Source organism: Notamacropus eugenii, chromosome 3 (assembly GCF_028372415.1).
Source record: "Notamacropus eugenii isolate mMacEug1 chromosome 3, mMacEug1.pri_v2, whole genome shotgun sequence".
Taxonomy (NCBI): Eukaryota; Metazoa; Chordata; class Mammalia; order Diprotodontia; family Macropodidae; genus Notamacropus; species Notamacropus eugenii.
In genome coordinates this window covers 271,206,343-271,224,246 of record NC_092874.1, presented here as the reverse complement: position 1 = coordinate 271,224,246, position 17,904 = coordinate 271,206,343, and the positions used below count along the sequence as shown (strand labels likewise).

At 38.4% G+C, this 17,904-nt stretch overlaps 1 long non-coding RNA gene across 1 annotated transcript; it reads left to right on the top strand.

Annotated features, from left to right (window-relative positions):
- Positions 1-9,593: 9,593 nt before the first annotated feature.
- On the top strand, positions 9,594-17,646 carry LOC140531531 (uncharacterized). The gene is made up of 3 exons (XR_011976357.1): positions 9,594-9,739; positions 10,287-10,412; positions 17,549-17,646. It is a non-coding gene; the product is annotated as an uncharacterized lncRNA (long non-coding RNA).
- The last annotated feature ends 258 nt before the right edge of the window (positions 17,647-17,904 follow it).

Sequence of the window (17,904 nt, the reverse complement as noted above, 5' to 3'; positions counted from 1 at the left end):
ACTTTAGGCAAGTAACTTAACTTCAGTATACTAGACCATTCCCCAAGACTACATTCCAAGAACCTGCCAACTTGTATCCAGAGGCAAGGGAGTTTTCTCATTTGGTAGTTCCATGTTCTTGTGATATCACAGGTCCAATACCAGTCATTATACCTATTTTCGTAAAATAATTTATCTAAACTAGATGCCAGTGAGGCCATATTTGAGGGTACAATGAATAAACAAATCAGTTAACGATGGATGGTATCTCTCCTTGACCTGACATTGATGGGACTACTTAGTTTGCTTCCAACTTACTTTTTGTATTTTATTTCGTGTTACTTCCCTTCATATACTATAAGTTCTAGGCATGGTAGTCAAGTAACTATTCATTGGTACTTCTCTTAGTACATTGGCCATGACCCACACCTGGAATACACCACTCCTATCATCTGTCTATTTAAAACAATAACAAAAACACATTTCTCTTCCTTCAGGGTCCAGTTCATGGCCACCATTGCCGTGAACCCTTCTCCAATCCCTCCAGTTGAGAATGATTCCCTTGCTCTCTTCAAATTTTCTTGAACATATTATCTGAATCTCTCCTCTGCCCTTATTGTTGGTTTTGGTCAATCATTTTTCAGTTGTGCCTGACTTTTCTTGACCCAATTTGGGGTTTTCTTGGCAGAGATACTGGAGTGGTTTGCCATTTCCTTCTTCTGCTCATTTGACAGATGAGGAAACTGAGGCAAATAGGGTAAAGTGACTTGCCCAAGGTAACACAGCTAGTGTCTGAGGTCAGATTTGAACTCAGGAAGATGAGACTTCCTGACACTATCTACTGCACCACATAGCAACCCCTTTGTCCTTATTATATTCCCCTTAGTATAAATGTTTGGAGACTCGAACTCCATCTATGTGTTGAATACAAACCATGATATATCTTGGGGAAGAAATGCCAATGTATGTGCTCTAGAGATAATGCAATAGGAATGTTTCACTAAAATATGAATGCAATACATCATGCTGTATAATTAGCTAGTGATTATGTTAAATCTACACATCTTTCCACCCTCTTTTGGATTTTGGAATCTTTACCCATCTTTAAAGTCCAACTCTAATGTCAGTTTTTTTTCCCCCTTGCACTTTTTTCTGAGTTCCTTTTCCCTGTCTCACAATACTTTGAAACTTTAAATGCACTATCATGCTATTATCTTGCATTTTAATTCATTGAATAGATACTGTACATTCCAGGAGAGCTATGATCACATTTCATTCAGACTTTACATTGCCCCAATCACCTAATTAAGTTGCCACTTAATATGCATTTATTGAATGCATTGAACTATCCAGAAACAAAATCCGTGTATCACATCTGGAAACAGTTTGGAGAAGAAGTGCAGGATGTTTGTGCAGCTTCCTCTGCTCATAACCTTACCTGCAATTCATTCTAACATCAGGATTTAAATTTCAGACAGATGTGTTAGTCTCCTAAAATGTTTATTATCTAAGGGTTCAAAGTAACCAATTCCCTCATACATATAATCTCTCTGAGAATGGCTCGGACATACATATTGATATCATATGCTACCAACCCGTTACTGGAATCTTGGCATTTTAGATCTGGAATGAATTTTAGAGTTCATCTAATCTCTCTCTCTTTTTATAGGTAGATACTGAGGTCCACAGATGTCACCTGTCTTGCCTAAAATTTCAGTTCAATTAATTTCAATTCAATACTATTACTGTTTATGCCTACTATATGCTGGGCATGGTGCTAGGTGCAAGATGCAAGGACAAGGAAATCAGACAGCCTCTGTCTTCAAGGGAATTATATGAGGGATGGAGTACAACAAAATGTACACAGATGAATAAGTATAAAATATAAGAAAAATAAATCAAAAGTAACTTGGTTAGGGGTAAGTGGATGGGGAAGGCAGCAGGAATTAGGAAAGGTTTCATGCAGGAGGTGGCACCTGATGAGATTTGAAAGGAGTTAGAGATTCCAAGAAATGGAGGGGATTAGGAGGGAGAGCATTATAGACATGGGGGGGGGGGGGGAATATCCTTTGCAAACACATGGAGAAGCAAGATGGACCTTCCTATATGTTTGGTTGGAATGAGGTGTGCATAATGGGGAGTTTTTGTGTGAACAAAAATCATTTATTTAGCTCATACTGTGTGTAGAGAATTATTCTTAGCAAGAAGCTTGAGATAATTCAGTCTTTACCCTAAAGAAACTTAAAGATTAATAAGGGGATTAGACTTCAACACAGTTATAAAATCCTGGAAGATCCTGGCAGCAGTGGTTGGCATATGAGTGGGACATTAAAGGATGGGTAAACAATTCAAACAGATTAAGAGAGAGAGGAAAGGTATACCTGGTAGAAGGAACAGCATGAGCAAAGGCACCAAGGTAGGAAAGCAGAAGGTGTGTTTATGAGGAAAAGAATCAGTTTGTCTGGATTGTAGAGTGACTAATGTGAGCTAAGGGTAGGAAGGATGGAAGGCACAAGTTGGTGGAAGATTTTGAATGCTAGGAAGCAGAGTTTGAAAGTCACTTCAGAGGCAATAGAAAGCCACAGATTGATTGATTATTTATCTATATGTTTATCCATCTGTCCGTCTATCTAATCCGTCTATCCTACTTATCTATCCATCTGTCAATATCTATCTATCTATCTATCTATCTATCTATCTATCTATCTATCTATCTATCTATCTATCTATCTCTATCTATCTATCTATCTACCTATCTGTCTGTCTGTCTGTCTGTCTGTCTGTCTGTCTGTCTGTCTATCTATCTATCTATCTCATCCATCCATCCATCTATCCATCCATCCATCTATCAGAGTAACCCAAACAGCTCTATGGCAAAGAAACATTGTTTTGGCAGCAGTAGGAAGGATAGATTGGAAGAAAGTTGAGAGTGGAGGAGGGAAGTTGTAGTAACAATCCAGGCACATAGTAATAAGGGCTTATCTTAGAAGGGTGGCAGTGTCAATAGAGAGAGAGAAGTATAGATTTAAGAAATTTTTTGGAGATAGAATTGATAGTATCAAAATAACTAGTGCTCGGGACTCTTTCTGTTGTGTCAAGCTTCTTCCCCTAATATCCACTACAAGAGAATGCTCAATATTTAACTAATGGGTTGGGTAGTATCCAAAAGTCAGTGTAAGATAAGGCACACATATTTTCCCCACTTCAGCGCTGTGCATTATAATTTATAAAATTGAGAACTAGTCATTAAATTAAAATTGTGGACACCTTAGGGAGTCGTTGAGTCCAATTGCCTCATTTTATGGATGAGAAAACTGAGACTCAAAGAAATATCTTTTCCAAATTCGCTTTGGTAATAAAGGATAGAATAGGAATTCAAATCCAGACCCTCTAGCTTAAAAACCACCACTTTTCTTGCTATCCCACATTGTAGTTGTCTGTTTTGGGGACCTGTGCCAAAGATTATTCCAGCCAAGACATAGTCTCTATAGGGATCCTCTTGTTATCAAATCCCGTATATCTTGAAAAGTATCATACATGGTAATTCATAGCATTGAATTCAGGGACCAAACAATGGGTTTAGAATCCTACCATTGTTACTCACAGTGTGTTTGACTTGGGAAAATCACCTAATCGTTGTAAGCTTCAGTTTCCTCATGTGCAAAATTATGAGGGTTGGAGTAGCCAGGCTCTAAATGCCGTATTCCTGTGATCTAAGCTTATAGTGGTGCTCTAGGCTGAAGGTGTCAAAGTCAAGTAGAAGCAGGGACCATTTGACCATACATAAGGATTCCCACATTTTGATTTAGAAAACCACAGGTTTATATTTTCCTTCATTCCTTTGTTCCTTCCTTCCTTCCTTCCTTCCTTCCTTCCTTCCTTCCTTCCTTCCTTCCTTCCTTCCTTCCTTCCTTCCTTCCTTTTCCTTCTTCGTTCGTTCGTTCGTTCCTTCCTTCCTTCCTTCCTTCGTTCCTTCATTCCTTCCTTCCTTCCTTCCTTCCTTCGTTCCTTCGTTCCTTCTTTCCTTCTTTCCTTCCTTCCTTTCTTCTTTCCTTCCTTCCTTCCTTCCTTCCTTCGTTCTTCCTTCCTTCCTTCTTTCCTTCCTTCCTTCTTTCCTTCCTTCTTTCCTTCCTTCCTTCTTTCCTTCCTTCCTTCTTTCCTTCCTTCTTTCCTTCCTTCCTTCCTTCCTTCCTTCCTTCCTTCCTTCCTTCCTTCCTTCCTTCCTTCCTTCCTTCCTTCCTTCCTTCTTTTCTTCCTTCCTTCCTTCCTTCCTTCCTTCCTTCCTTCCTTCCTTCCTTCCTTCCTTCCTTTCTTCATCAAAACATAAAAATCAGATAGGAAATATGTTTATATTTATGTTCATGTTCTACATGGGAGTGTTGGGAGTTCCATGTGCCCCATGGGCATATATTTGATGCCTCTACTCTAAAGTTCTCTTGTGTGCAGAATTTACACTTCAGCTCAATTGATACTGAGATACTTTGATGAAGAGAAATTCATTTTTGGGAAATCTCAGCTGAGACTCTTTGGCCCTCCTTTCATCATCTATAGGGCTCCCCTTGGAGGGTGTGAGAAGGGAAGGGATCAGCCTTCTTTACTGGAGGGTGCATGGTGTAGTGGCTAGAGCATTGTACTTGGAGTCAGGAAGACCCAACTTCAAATCCAGCCTCAGAAACTTATTAGCTGTGTGACCCAGAACAAATCATCTAACCTCTCCGTGCCTCAGTTGACTCATCCGTAAAATAAGGGGATGAGAATTGATGGCCATTAAGATCCCCTCTACTTCTAAATCAATTATCCTTCCTCCTCATTCTTCCTTCTCCAGAAGATAAACTCCTGAGGATAGGGACTATTTAATTTTTTTTCTTTTTATTCTTATTATTGGGAGCAACTAGATGGCACAATGGAGAAAGCGTTGGGCTCGGAATGAGTAAGACTCATTTTCCTGAGTTCAAATCTACCCTCAGTCACTTATTAGCTATATGACCCTGGGCAAGTCACTTAATCCTGTTTGCCTCAGTTTCCTCATATGTAAAATGAGCTGGAGAAGCGAATGGCAAACTACTTCATTATCTTTGCCAAGAAAACCCCCAAAAGGGGCCACAAAAAGTCAGACATGACTGAAATGATGGCAGAACAACAAGAAAAATTCTCACTATTGAATGTCTAGCTTAGTGCCTGGAACATACAAAGTACCTTAAATGTTTGTAGAATTGAATGACATCTCTTCTCAACCTCCCCCCCCCCCCTTCTCATTCTATCCTGAAGTAGGGTTCACTACCACTCAATTTTGGGCAGCTAATCCCTACAAATCAATTTGCCAATTAACCAATGAACAAATATTTATTGTGACTATCATGATCCATACATTGGGCAAACGAAGACAAAAAGAAAGAAACAGTTTCTGTCATCAAGTAACTTATGTTCAATTAGGGCAGGAACCATAAGTATGTATGTGTATGTATGTATGTATAGATATGCGCTTATGAATATGTACATGTATGTTTGTGCACACAAAATATAAAGAGAGCTATCCTAGGAAACTGGATTTAAGAACAGATAGCCATTTAGCAGCCAGATTGGTAGTTAAGTGGCATAGTGGATAGATTGCTGAGTCTGGAGTCAGGCAGACTGCAGTTAAAATTTGCCTTCTGACACTTACTATCTCTGTGACCCTGGGCAAGTCATTTGACTTCTGTTTGCTTCAGTTTCCTTATCTGTAAAATGAGCTGAACAAGGTAATGGCAAACCACTCCAGTATTTTTGAGAAATCAACAGACAAACCCCATTGTACAGTTGGGGAAATTAAGGCAGAAAGCAGTTAAGAGACTTGCCCAGTGTCACTCTTTTAATAACTATGTGAAGCTGGCTTTGAACACTAGTACTAGGGGTGTACCAATTAGCTTGACTTTTTTTTTGTACTTAGCATTTTTTTCTAATTTCATGTAAATATAGTTTTCAACATTTGTTTTTGTAAGATTTTGAGTTTCAAATTTTTCTCCTTCTCTTCCCTCCCAAGAGAGCTTGCAATCTGATATTGGTTATACATATACAATCATATTAAACATATTTTTACATTAGTCATGTTGTGAAAGAAGTATCAGAACAAAAGGGAAAAGCCATGAGAAAAACAAAAAAAGTGAAAATAGTAGGCTCAATCTGCATTCAGACCCCATAGCTCTTTCTCTGAACATGGATAGCATTTTCCATCATGAATCTTTGGGAATCGTCTTAGATCATGGCATTGCTGAGAAGAGTTAAGTTTATCAAAGTTGATCGTTGTACAATGTTTCTATTACTGTGGACAATCTTCTTCTGGTTTGTTCACTTCATTCAGCATCAGTTCTTTTAAGTCTTTCCAGGTTTTTCTGAAATGCACCTGCTCATCATTTCTAGCACAATAGTATTCCATTACATTAATGTACCACAACTTGTTCAGCCATTCCCCAATTGGTGGACATCCCCTCGATTTCCAGTTTTACCACCACAAAAAAGAGCTACTATAAATACTTTTGTATATGCAGGTCCTTTCCCCTTTTATATGATCTCTTTGGGATACAGATTTAGTAGTGATATTGCTATTTGACTTTTAATTCCCTCTGTCACATAACGGAAGCTCTCTGTTCTCTAGGTAGCTTTCTAGGCCTCTAAATTGTACGAAGGTGCTGATAGGTACAGGAATTCCCTCATGTGGGATTTTCCTATACTGATAAACCACAGGTGTAGTCCCATTAAAAGGTTCCTATTGTGTGTGATGGTCCCCTTTGACTGTCTGGTGAATACTATGGACATTTTCTTTGAATAATTCATTTAAATGCAAAAAAGAAATAATATAAAATACATAGATTTACAAATAGATATCTCTATCTTTATCTATCTATCTCTCCATCTAACAAATAAACTTGTGGTCACCAGGTTAAAAATCTCTGCCACACAAAATATATACATAAATACAAGTTCCACACTTTGGGCTAGTAGCTTTTCCAGTGCTGGACTTCCAATGTGAGCTGCTCAACAAAGAAATGGCAAATGAGAGAGGAAGTTTAAGTGAGGGTAGAGTGTGAGAAAGTTGGAGAAAGATAATAATGAAAAGAGTAAGAGGAAGCCCAGAGTAGCAAGTTCTGCAGTATCACCATGAAGTCTTACATGATAAAAATGCATATTGAGGAACTGAAATTAGAATTCTTGGTAACCTTGGAAACGGGCACTGTTATTGCTCAATTGTAGTAAAAAAAAAAAAAAGAAAGAAAGAGATCCTGGAATTTCTGTGAAATGGAAATGACCATAACTCTCTAGCTTTTGAGTCCAAGCAATGGTAGGGAATCTTCTCTTGGATGTCTCTGGGGTGAAATGAGAGAAGCTGCAGGAACCTGGCATTCCTCAGTGTTTCTTCTTTTAAATATGTCTAGGCTCTTTGGAGATGTTTCCGTGGTTCAGGTTTTTTTTTTTTTAAATATGCTTCATTTGGATGGGATATGTCCAGGGTTTTCTTATGTGTCCATAACTTTCCATTTCCTGCCTTGGCAACAATCTTCCCTATTTAGAAACTTTTCATGAGCTGGTCCCTTGAAAAAAATGCTTGGGGAGGATGTAATTATACTAGTCTCTGGGTACCCAGGCTAATTTTAGAAAGAGGGTGGAGGAGTCAGAGGCAGAACCATATTTCTAAAGAGTGTGCTATGTTGTAGTTGAAGAATTGCTGAGTTTCTTTGTGGTAAAACTATAGGAGAATCTTCAGAATGGACTTTTAGGACCCTGTTCCTTTTTCTAACGGCAGAATCCTGCTAGAGCTCAGGGATGAGTTGATAGAAATTTGACCCCTAAAGTTTTAAGAAACCTTTCTAGCCTTCCAGTTCACCATACCAGTTCGGGAGTCCCTGGATGATATCCACATTTCCATATCTATGATATTCCATAAAATGATATCTAGATTCTATTTCAGCAACAGAGAGCTCACTAAGAGGCAGTTAAGAGTACTGAACTTGGAATCAGAGATCCTATGTTTAATTTCCATGCTAGTACCTACCTATGTGAACACTTGAATACTGTGCCTCAGTTTCCTTATCTGTAAAATAGGGGATTGGATTAGATGTCCTCTAAGATCCTTTCTAGTTCAAAATCTATGAAACTTCTGAGGCAGAGGAAAGACAAAAGGAAAAAAAATTATTGAATCCTTTCTATGTGCTAGGCACTGGCACATTAGATTGTGACTTCTTCTCATTTGATTATGAACTCCTTGAAGGCAGGGATTGTCTTTTGCCCCTTTTTGTATCCTAAGTGCTTGGCACAGTGCCTGGTTCATAGGAAGTGCCTGATAAGTATTTTTTGCTTGCTTGGGCTTTACAAATATTATTTTACTTGATCTTCACAAAATCCCTGAGAGATAGATGTTATTATTATCTTCATTTAGAGGAAATTGAGATTGACAGAGGTTAAGTGATTTGTCTAGAAGCACATTGTTCTTAAGTGTCAGAGGCTGAATTTGAATTCAGGTCTTCTTGACTCCAGGTCCAATACCAATGAGCTGCCATTTTCTTTTTGGATAGCTCTCATTTAACATTAGGGACTTCTTCCTTGTGGTGACTTGAAATCTGCCTTCCTGTACTTTCAATTCTACCACTGCTTATAGGTCTGTTCTCTGGAGCTATAGTCAAATGTAGCTTTGATACTCCCTTCCAGCCTAAATTTCTTTAGTTCAGGGCATTTTGCCCCAGTTTAGAGAAAATCTTTAAAAGATCTGAAGATTTTTAAAATTTGAAAATTCATTTAGCATAGCATTAAGGACTATAAAGAGTTGGTTCTTTGAATATTTTGAATATCCCCTGTTTTACAGATGAGGAAAAGATTAGTTAAATTGTCATGGATCAGTTAGGGAAACAGATTTTCAAAATATGTTTTTCAGCAAAAGTGATTAGGGAAACTAACAACATGTAAGCATATGAGAGACACTTGGAGGGAGAAAAGGAAGATGGAGAGGAGATGAGAGGAAGGGAGAAAGGAGAGAGATAGAGACACAAACAGAGAGACTGAGACAGTCAGAGAGAGGCAGAGATAAAGAGACAGAGACAGAGACAGAAAAACAGAGATAGACACAGAAAGAGAAATAGAGACAGAGATAAGAAGAGAAAGAGACATAGAGAGAAAGAGAAAAAAGAACTAGAATGTAAAAAAATCGCAGTGTGTTGTCTTCAGTTTTTAGGTACATAGCATGGAGAGTTTGGAGAGGTAGGTGTTCACACATCTATGCAATGGTTTTGAAGGATAACCTGCAACATTTAATGTACTTCTCCTAGGGGATTCTAATCACACGGATTGTGAAATGTAGCCCGAAGGGAAAATCTGGTTGAGGGTCTGAAGGTAAGGTCTTTCTCTTCAATATCCCTAAGAGTACATTGTTAAGAACTTTTTGGAACTAAAATTAAGTTTTAATTTTTGAGTAACTGCTACTTATAAAGCACTAGGCTATGTACAGAAGGAATTTTTTTCTTTTTTTCTTTTTTTTCCAGAGGGGGATAGTGGAGACTGGGTTGGTGATTTTATTGTGATAGGGAACTCCTTCTACCAATGTTGATCAGCCCCTCCTCTATAACTTATGATCTTAGACTGTGATCTGGACACTGAGAAGTTAAACAATTTGGATAACAAGTGTATTGTCCTTCGTTGCTGCAGAAGACCATGCCATCAGAGAAATAATGACATGACTTGCACCTGACTTTGTTCTGAGTGAGGGAGGGCTGTGGATAACAAGTACATGTCAGAGGTAAGTCTTGAATGCAAGTCTTCCTGAATGAGGCTAGCTTTTTATCCACTGGTCCAGCTTGTCTTTTCATATCGATAGACATACAAAGATCAATTAGATGCAGTTCCTGCCCTCAAGTAGCTAAGTAATATTTTTTATTTTCTTGTTTTTTTCCCCCTGAAATTTGTTTATTCACCAAACAACATACAACATGGATGAAACATCAAACTCTGAACCCTGTAAACAATTGAACAATAATTTTGAGTGATTGTATGTGAAATATGTCATCGTACGCTTTAATTATTTGCCAATGAATAAAATAAATGTACATTAACTTACAGAGGTAGAATCTACTTTTTCTATTGTTTTTTTTTCCTATTATGTTAAGATCATAGACCTAGAAGGAACCTCATGGACTATCTAGTGTTCAACTCCCTCATTTTACAGATGAGGTAACTGAGGCTCAGAGTTTCCCAAGGACACATAGACATTAACTATTAGAGGCAGGATTTGAAAGATTCTTTCCACAATATCACACTGCTAATCTCCATTCTTCTTCTTTACGTAGCTGAAACCAGTGTCCTCATTGCTCTTCTCCACCCCTCAACAGTGAAAATGAATGGCCTTGTTTTCTGAGATCTGTAACACCTTGAAAAAAGGAGAGCAAAGTGAATGCATATGCCATCAGTGACAGGTAAACAAATTTATTTCCAGCTCATGCAATTCTTTCTCCAATTGTGGTAAAGAAAGATGATACTATTAGTTTTTAATCCTACGAGGTAGGTTGCTTCATTTTCTATTTTTGTAGACTTCTTTGTGCACCCAGAATTTTGTCTTACAGTGAAAATTATATTAACAAGAATGTGAATTTTAGACTATTTAATCACAGCTGGTAGTCAGCTGCAAAATAGATGCATTTTTACTTCATCCTAAACTGGTCAATAGATTTCTCTTCCACCAATGACAGGGGAAACAGAGTGATAGAGATTATATTATTGATTTAATCAATATGATTTATACAATGTAATTTCATTTTCTTTTTGGACTGGATCTGTGATTTCCTTGGGATTGGGAGCCCTGGGTGAGGAAGCTCCATCTCACAATGTAAGGGCATTCTTTTCTTATCATACTTCCTTGTTGAACAAAATGACCTCTTGAATCCCTTACCCCCTTGTCCATCACTGGTCATGCTTTGCCAAACCCCAACCCTGAACTGCTTCCATCATCCAAGTCTTTCAGCCTATCCAGGTGCTGCTAAATGGAACTAGGGGGGATAATGAAACTGGGTCAAGTGGATCTACCATGAATGCACTCATCTCAACTGGGTCCTCGCTGAAACAAGGTGATCGTTTCTTCTTCTCCAATTGATTTGTTATCCAATCTCCATAGTGGTTATTCCGCACTTTTCTCCTCTCCCTTCAAGTCTCTTAGAATGCCCCTTCCCTGAGGACTCCAGGTCACAGTCATTAGAAGTACTGAAACCATCTATGGAGAGCTCTCCTTTCTTCTCTTGCCTTAACTCACACTGCTGAGACATTTTCTATTATCTCCTCCTTCAGTCTGTTCTTGCATAAAGTAGCCCTATTCCTCACCATGGTCAACCACTCCATATGCACCCTCAATCCCCTTCCTTCCTGTCTTCTCCAGCACACTGCTCTTCTGTTAATCCCCATTCTCTCTTTTATTTTCAGTCTTTCCCCATCTTCTGGCTCCTTCTCTGCTACTTATAAACATATATTTGTCTGCCCTACCCTTAAAAAACCCTTCCTGTCCCTCATTATCCCTACAACTATTTTCTCATGTCTCAATTTCCCTTTGCAGTTGAATTTCTTGTGAAAACTACCTCTGCTAGGTGCTTGCACTTCTTTTACTTTCTTCTAAATTCTCTCCAATCTGGCTTCCAACCAAATTATTCAATTGAAATGGCTCAATTGAAATGGGCAGCTAAGTGGTGCAGTGGATAGAGTGCTGGTTAGAAGGAGCTGAGTTGAAATCCAGCCTCAGATATTAGCTGTGTGACCCTAGGCACTTAACCCTGTTTGCCTGAGTTTCCTCATCTGTAAAATGAGCTGGAAAAGGAAATGGTAAACCACCCCAGTATCTTTGCCAAGAAAACTCCAAATGGGGTCATGAAGAGTCAGACACAACTGAAATGACTGAACAACTTTCCAAAATTACCAATAAAGTCTTAGTTGCCAAATCCAATGATCTTTTCTTAATCCCCATCTTTTTTACTTCTCTGCAGCCTTTGATATTTCCTCCTTGATATTCTCTCCTAGCTGGGATAAAAGCATCAAGGTTATATAGTCTTCCATTTAATGCTCTTTATAACTGACTCCTTCTTTCCTTATATTTTCTTCAACATACTCTACAATTTCTCCCCTCCTGTGTACTAGGTAAGTGATCAACATGTCTCATTGGCATCTTTGCACTGGTTGTCCCCCATGTGTAGAATACTGCTCCTGGGCGACTCTGCAACTTAACGTCCAATACTCAGCTCAGATACTGTATTTGATTGCATATCATTCCAAGTATCTCTGCTGCTGGTGCTTTCCCCTCTCTGATTACTTTCCATCTCTGATTAATGTCCAACTATAATTCCAGAGGAATGATGATAAAACACAAAATAAGACATATATTTTCAGCTATACTCAATGTGAGAATTTGTTTTGCCTGACTAAGCATATTTGTTATAAGATTTCCTCCCCCCCAAAAAAGAGGGGCGGGGGAAAAGGGGAACCAAAATAAAGGAGGAAAAAAAGAAGTCAGAGTCATCGAGGCATGAAGAAGCTAGGAAAACCTCACAAGCAGGATGGTTTTAGAAATTATATCCTGTTTATTACATATTTTAAGAAAAAAAAGGAAGCTGTATATATGATAGACTTCCAGTTTCATGTATGATCAATCTTCTTTTTCTGTTCTACGCATATGGAAACACTCATCTCATATAATTCTCTCTGTTCTGTTCATTCTATATTAGTTCATAGAGATCTTTCTAGTTTTCTCTGAAACCGTTCCTTTCATCATTTCTTACAACATAGGAATATCCTGTTATATCCTGTGCCATGATTTATTCAACCATTCCCCAATGGATGGGCACTCCTTTAATTTCTAGTTCTTTGCCCCTACAAAAAACTGCTGTAAGTATTTTTGTAGATATCAATTCTTTTCCCTTTTTTTGATCTCCATGGAGCACATAGTACTAGTAATGGTTTCTCTGAGTTTAAGGGACAAACAGTCTGTGATCTGGGGGTTTGGTAATAGTTGCAGAATGACTGGACCAGTTCATAGCTCTGCCAACAGTACATTAGTGTGCTGTTTAAATACTAAATAGTAATTGTTTCTCTTTTACCCAGGAGCCTTGAGGGTCTTCTCCATCTATTTTGTATTAATCACATGAGTACATTGTTATTTTGTATTGTCTCTTCTGTTAGGTTAGGAGGTCCCTGAGGGCAGGGACTTTTGCCCAGGTCACCGAGATGTTACGTGATTTGTCAATGGTCCCACAGTCAGTATTCGTAAGAAACTGGATCTGAACCCAGGTTTTCCTGATTCTGAATCTGGCTATCTACTGTTCCTTTCTGCTTCTCCTTGTTGAAATAACATCTTTGTTGTTGTTTAGTTGTATCCAACTCTTCGTGACTCCATTTGGGGTTTTCCTGGCAAAGATGCTGGAATGATTTACAATATCCTTCTTATTCTGAGGCAAACAGGGTTAAGTGACTTGTCCAGGGTCACACAGCTAGTAAGAGTCCAATGTCAGATTTAAACTCTCCTGACTCCAGGCCCAGCCCCATATTCACTGTGCCGCCTAGCTGCCCTTCATAATAAAGCATAGATAATGTTAATATGGGGTTTTTCAAGTTAATATGTTCCTACAGAGACCCTTAAGTATGGTTTAGTGCCCCTTGTTTCTATATGAGTTTGATACCACTGTTCTAGATAATTTATATAGTTGATCTCAGGGTACATTTAATGAGGCTTCATGCCTAATAATGTCTATGTTTCATGGGTCCTGGTAAAGGGAATTCTATGCTTGAGAGATCTCTGGCCCTGGTCCTAGACAGAGCTGTAAGTGGCCTTGGGATTGTAAGATTTTGGAAGACTATTATCCTTAGATGTAGTCTGCGTAAGTAAGTGGAAGATGTCATTCTCCTTGCAAATACATGTTTGTTTTGGCCTGATTAAGCACAAGTTTAACAATCTGCTAAACATATTGATAGGTAGAGAGGCTTTTGGGTGTATGAGGAGGGTGCCTTAAATAGGTATGGCTTATGCTTTCCCCTGGAGAATTTCCCTGGGGTTCCTTAAGAAGAAATATAATGACTGAAGGTAAAATTGGAGGTGATTAGATTTCTCATAGTGCTGGGCCTGGAATCAAGAAGACTCATCTTCCTAAGTTCAAATCTGGCCCCAAACACGTACTAACTAGCTGTGTGACCCTGGGCAAGTCATTTAACACTGATGGTTTCAATTTCCCCTATAAAATGAGCTGAACAAGGAAATGGCAAACCACTCCAGTATCTTTGCCAAGAAAACCCCAAATGGGGTCATGAAGAATCAGATGCAATGGAAACAGCTGAACAACACTGATAGTTCTTTCTCACAGATAACACATTGTAATATTTTGAAAATTAATTGTTATTGTTGTTAAACTAGCCATGCCTGTTTTTCTGAATATAATGCAAATACAGAACTACACATAAAGATGAATTTATAGTTTTACAGTATTTTTCTACATATGCAAGCACCAGATGATCATATAGCAGAGAAAAATAATATCCTATGTTACAAATTACTGATTGCTCCTACTAGCAAGATTCTCTACGTTGGAAGTAACTGTTTGATCATGAATCACATTTAGAATTGTGTCTTTCATTCAATCTCAACCTTTTGTTAAGATCTATCAATATGATATTTCAGGCATTTTCTGTATCGGGATAAAAGTAAAATTGTAGTTCCTGGGGGTGTCTCCCACTTGTGTGCCTGTAGAAAAGCTAGCCAAGGTTCAAGGCTTCCTTTGGTTTGGTATTAGGGGTGTGCTGGAGCCACTTCTAATCACCTTGTTAAATTTTCAGTGTGAGAGTTTATATTTTGGAAATTGGCAAAGGCTACAAATCAGGGCTTGATTTATTATTTTGTTGATTGCCTAGACAGTGATGGAAAGAATATTAATAATTCAGACTAAACTTAATAGATCCTTCACTCAAAACAAAGTCAAGTTCAAGTCATGTCATCATTTCTCCGATGGCATAGTTTTCTTTGGCAATGAAGGACAAACACGACGATGAATAGTATGTTCTACATTTTCAGAGAGCGGGTTGTTTTTACCAACATGCCTCCAGTCAGTACCCATTTAAAATCCTTAATTCAAAGCCCGCAACATCGGTTTACATATTAATTGTTTCAAATAGTTATTACATATAATACATGTTTGGCTTGATCAGGCACAAGTTTAATGATCTGCTAAAAATATTGATGGGAAGGAGGAGAAATAGGCTTTTTGCTTTGTGAAGAAGATACCTTAAATAGGTATGGTTTATGCCATATATCAACATTTTTAGTATCTTATTAAACTTATGCTAGATTAAGGCAAACCAAAAATGTATTTGCATGAAGAATGACATCTTGATGATTCAAAACAAAAGATATTAAAACAAATGGCATATCAAATAAAAAGACAAGAATAAATCTGACTACTCCCACTCCATACAAGTATGGCATTCATTCTCTCACAGGCATAAAAAGATAAACAGAAAGAGAAAAAAAAAAGAAAACTTGTTATTTAATATGGGCAAACTATTTACATCCCTATATGGGCGTTACCTCCCTCTAAATGAGTACCTGAAAAAAGCCAGCCTAAAAAGGCCAAAGTCTCCTATTGCATTGTGGGCCATCTCTAGTCCTTCTGATGCATTGATGAATATCTGGTCACTGGACCCAGATGGCTCAGGAGGGGAAAGTGAGGTTGGTGACCTTGCACAGCCCTCCCTCACTCAAAACAAAGTCAAGTGCAAGTCATGTCATCATTTCTCTGATGTCATGGTTTTTTTCAAAAACTAAGGATGAACACAGACAGACAGACTGCCCTACTGTTGAAGAACACCCCATATATAGAACATGGACACATATGTGGAGGGAACATACATAAAGGATACTTACTACTCTCTGTTCCCATGTAGTAAGATTACAAAACTAGACAACCTCTCCTATACCAGGTTAGGCTGATGGTCTCTTTGTTCATATTTGAGGCTATAAGCCACCACACCGAACCAGAGAGCAAATAGAAGCCAGGAGAATGGCCCAAACTGTGGTTAACTCTCTTCAACTGCCTTTTTCAAGGTCCTTGTTCCCTGACAACTATCAGAATTGGGGTTAGAAAATCCATATAGGCTGGTTTCAACTCTACACTTATACTTTAGAATCCTATTAAGTCCTATGAGGCTACATCTGCTAAACCATGTCTGGAGCTGCCCTCCCACTCCCTCGTCAGCCCCACCAGAAAAAGCAAAGCAAAGCAAAACAAACCACTGGGTGGTAGGGGCCGTGGGATTCACCTCAATTCTGAGCTTCACCCTGATTAGTATGCAAACAGAGCTAGAATAGTGGACCTGGAGTCCAGATGACCTGAGTTTCAAACCTGCCTCAGGCAAACACTAGCAGTGGAACCCTGGGCAAGTCACTTAAACTCTGTCAGCATCAGTTTTCTCAACCGTTAAAATCAGCTTAATAGTAGTGCCTACCTCACAGAGTTGTAAGGACTAAATGAGATAATATATAAGGACTTTGCAAAACTTCAAGTGATATGTAAATGCTATATAATTGTATAAAAATAATATAATAATATCATATGTGATAGTATAGCAATATGATAATTATAACTTCTCCTTCTCCTTCTCCTCCTCCTCCTCCTCTTCCTCCTCCTTCTCCTCCTCTTCACAATCTTACTTTTATTTTGTATAAAAACCAGCAACAAAATCTTGTAATCTTTTTGCTCTTCATTCTGGCTAGTCTAGAGCTCTCTGGTCTTCCTATAGAAATAATTTAAATATCAAAACTGAGATGCCCAATAAAAGGAAGGAGACCATTCAGATCCCTTTTCACTTGGGACTTTCTTGAGAGAGGCATGTAATATAATAACTATAAAATTTATATGATCTTCTCTAATGTTAATATTTCAGTGAATTCATTAGCATTCAAAAGATAAAATATGACCATTAGCTCAGTATTATGTCTATAAGACAGTCAAGCCATAGTTGAATGTCTCTTTTCATTTTTCCACATGTGTCACTCAGTTTATTTAAAGAAGCGAGAGTTCATTCATACTCAGAGTGGGTCCATTTGAGTGCTTGAGTCTCAACGCTAATATTTTCTCCCCACTAGGTGTCACAATGCAGAGCAGTAGAAGTGTAAGTCCTTGAGTTTGAATCCTGCCTCAGACTCTTATTAGCAGTGTGACCCTGGAAAAGTCATTTGACTTCTCTGAAACTCAGTTTCCCCATCTATAAAATGGGGATGATGACAATAATAATAGAACTTACCTCTCTGGGCTTTTATGAGGATCAAATGAGAATAGTTCATGCAGAGCACTTTGCAAACCTTAAAGCACAATACAAATGCTAGCTATTATTATTGTTAAAGGGCTAATTGAGGAGAATGTTGTCCCTGGCAAATTATTTCAAAGTATTCTGGTAGGTCTTGGAGGAGCCATCAAAGACTTGGATTATGTTTGTTAAAAAAAAAGAGTGTTGGAGCAAATGATGACAGGTATCCCGGGATGGAGAAGCCCCCAATTTGTGCATGGTTCTCATCTTTGTCTTGTGGTTCTAGGATCCGAAGCCCCGGAGCACAAATGTGTCATGCTTGCTCAGCAAAAAGAGGTTGTGAAACAAAAAATGAACTAGAAAACAAGAGCCCAACACAACTGAGTGGTGGTGAGTAAAGGAAGGAAGACAAATGAGATGAGATTGCACGTTGATGACACTCCCCAGAGTTACTCAACAGTCAGATCTGACAAATATCATTAGAAGAAGGAAACATTTTGGCAGAGTCAGCCACCCCCAACATCCCTCCTCAAAACCCAGTTAAGAAATCCCCACTGATAGATGAGTTATTTCCTCTTTTTGCCTCATGAGTATAATAAGAAAAGAATGGGCCCTGAAGCTAAAATACTAATATTAAGAAAC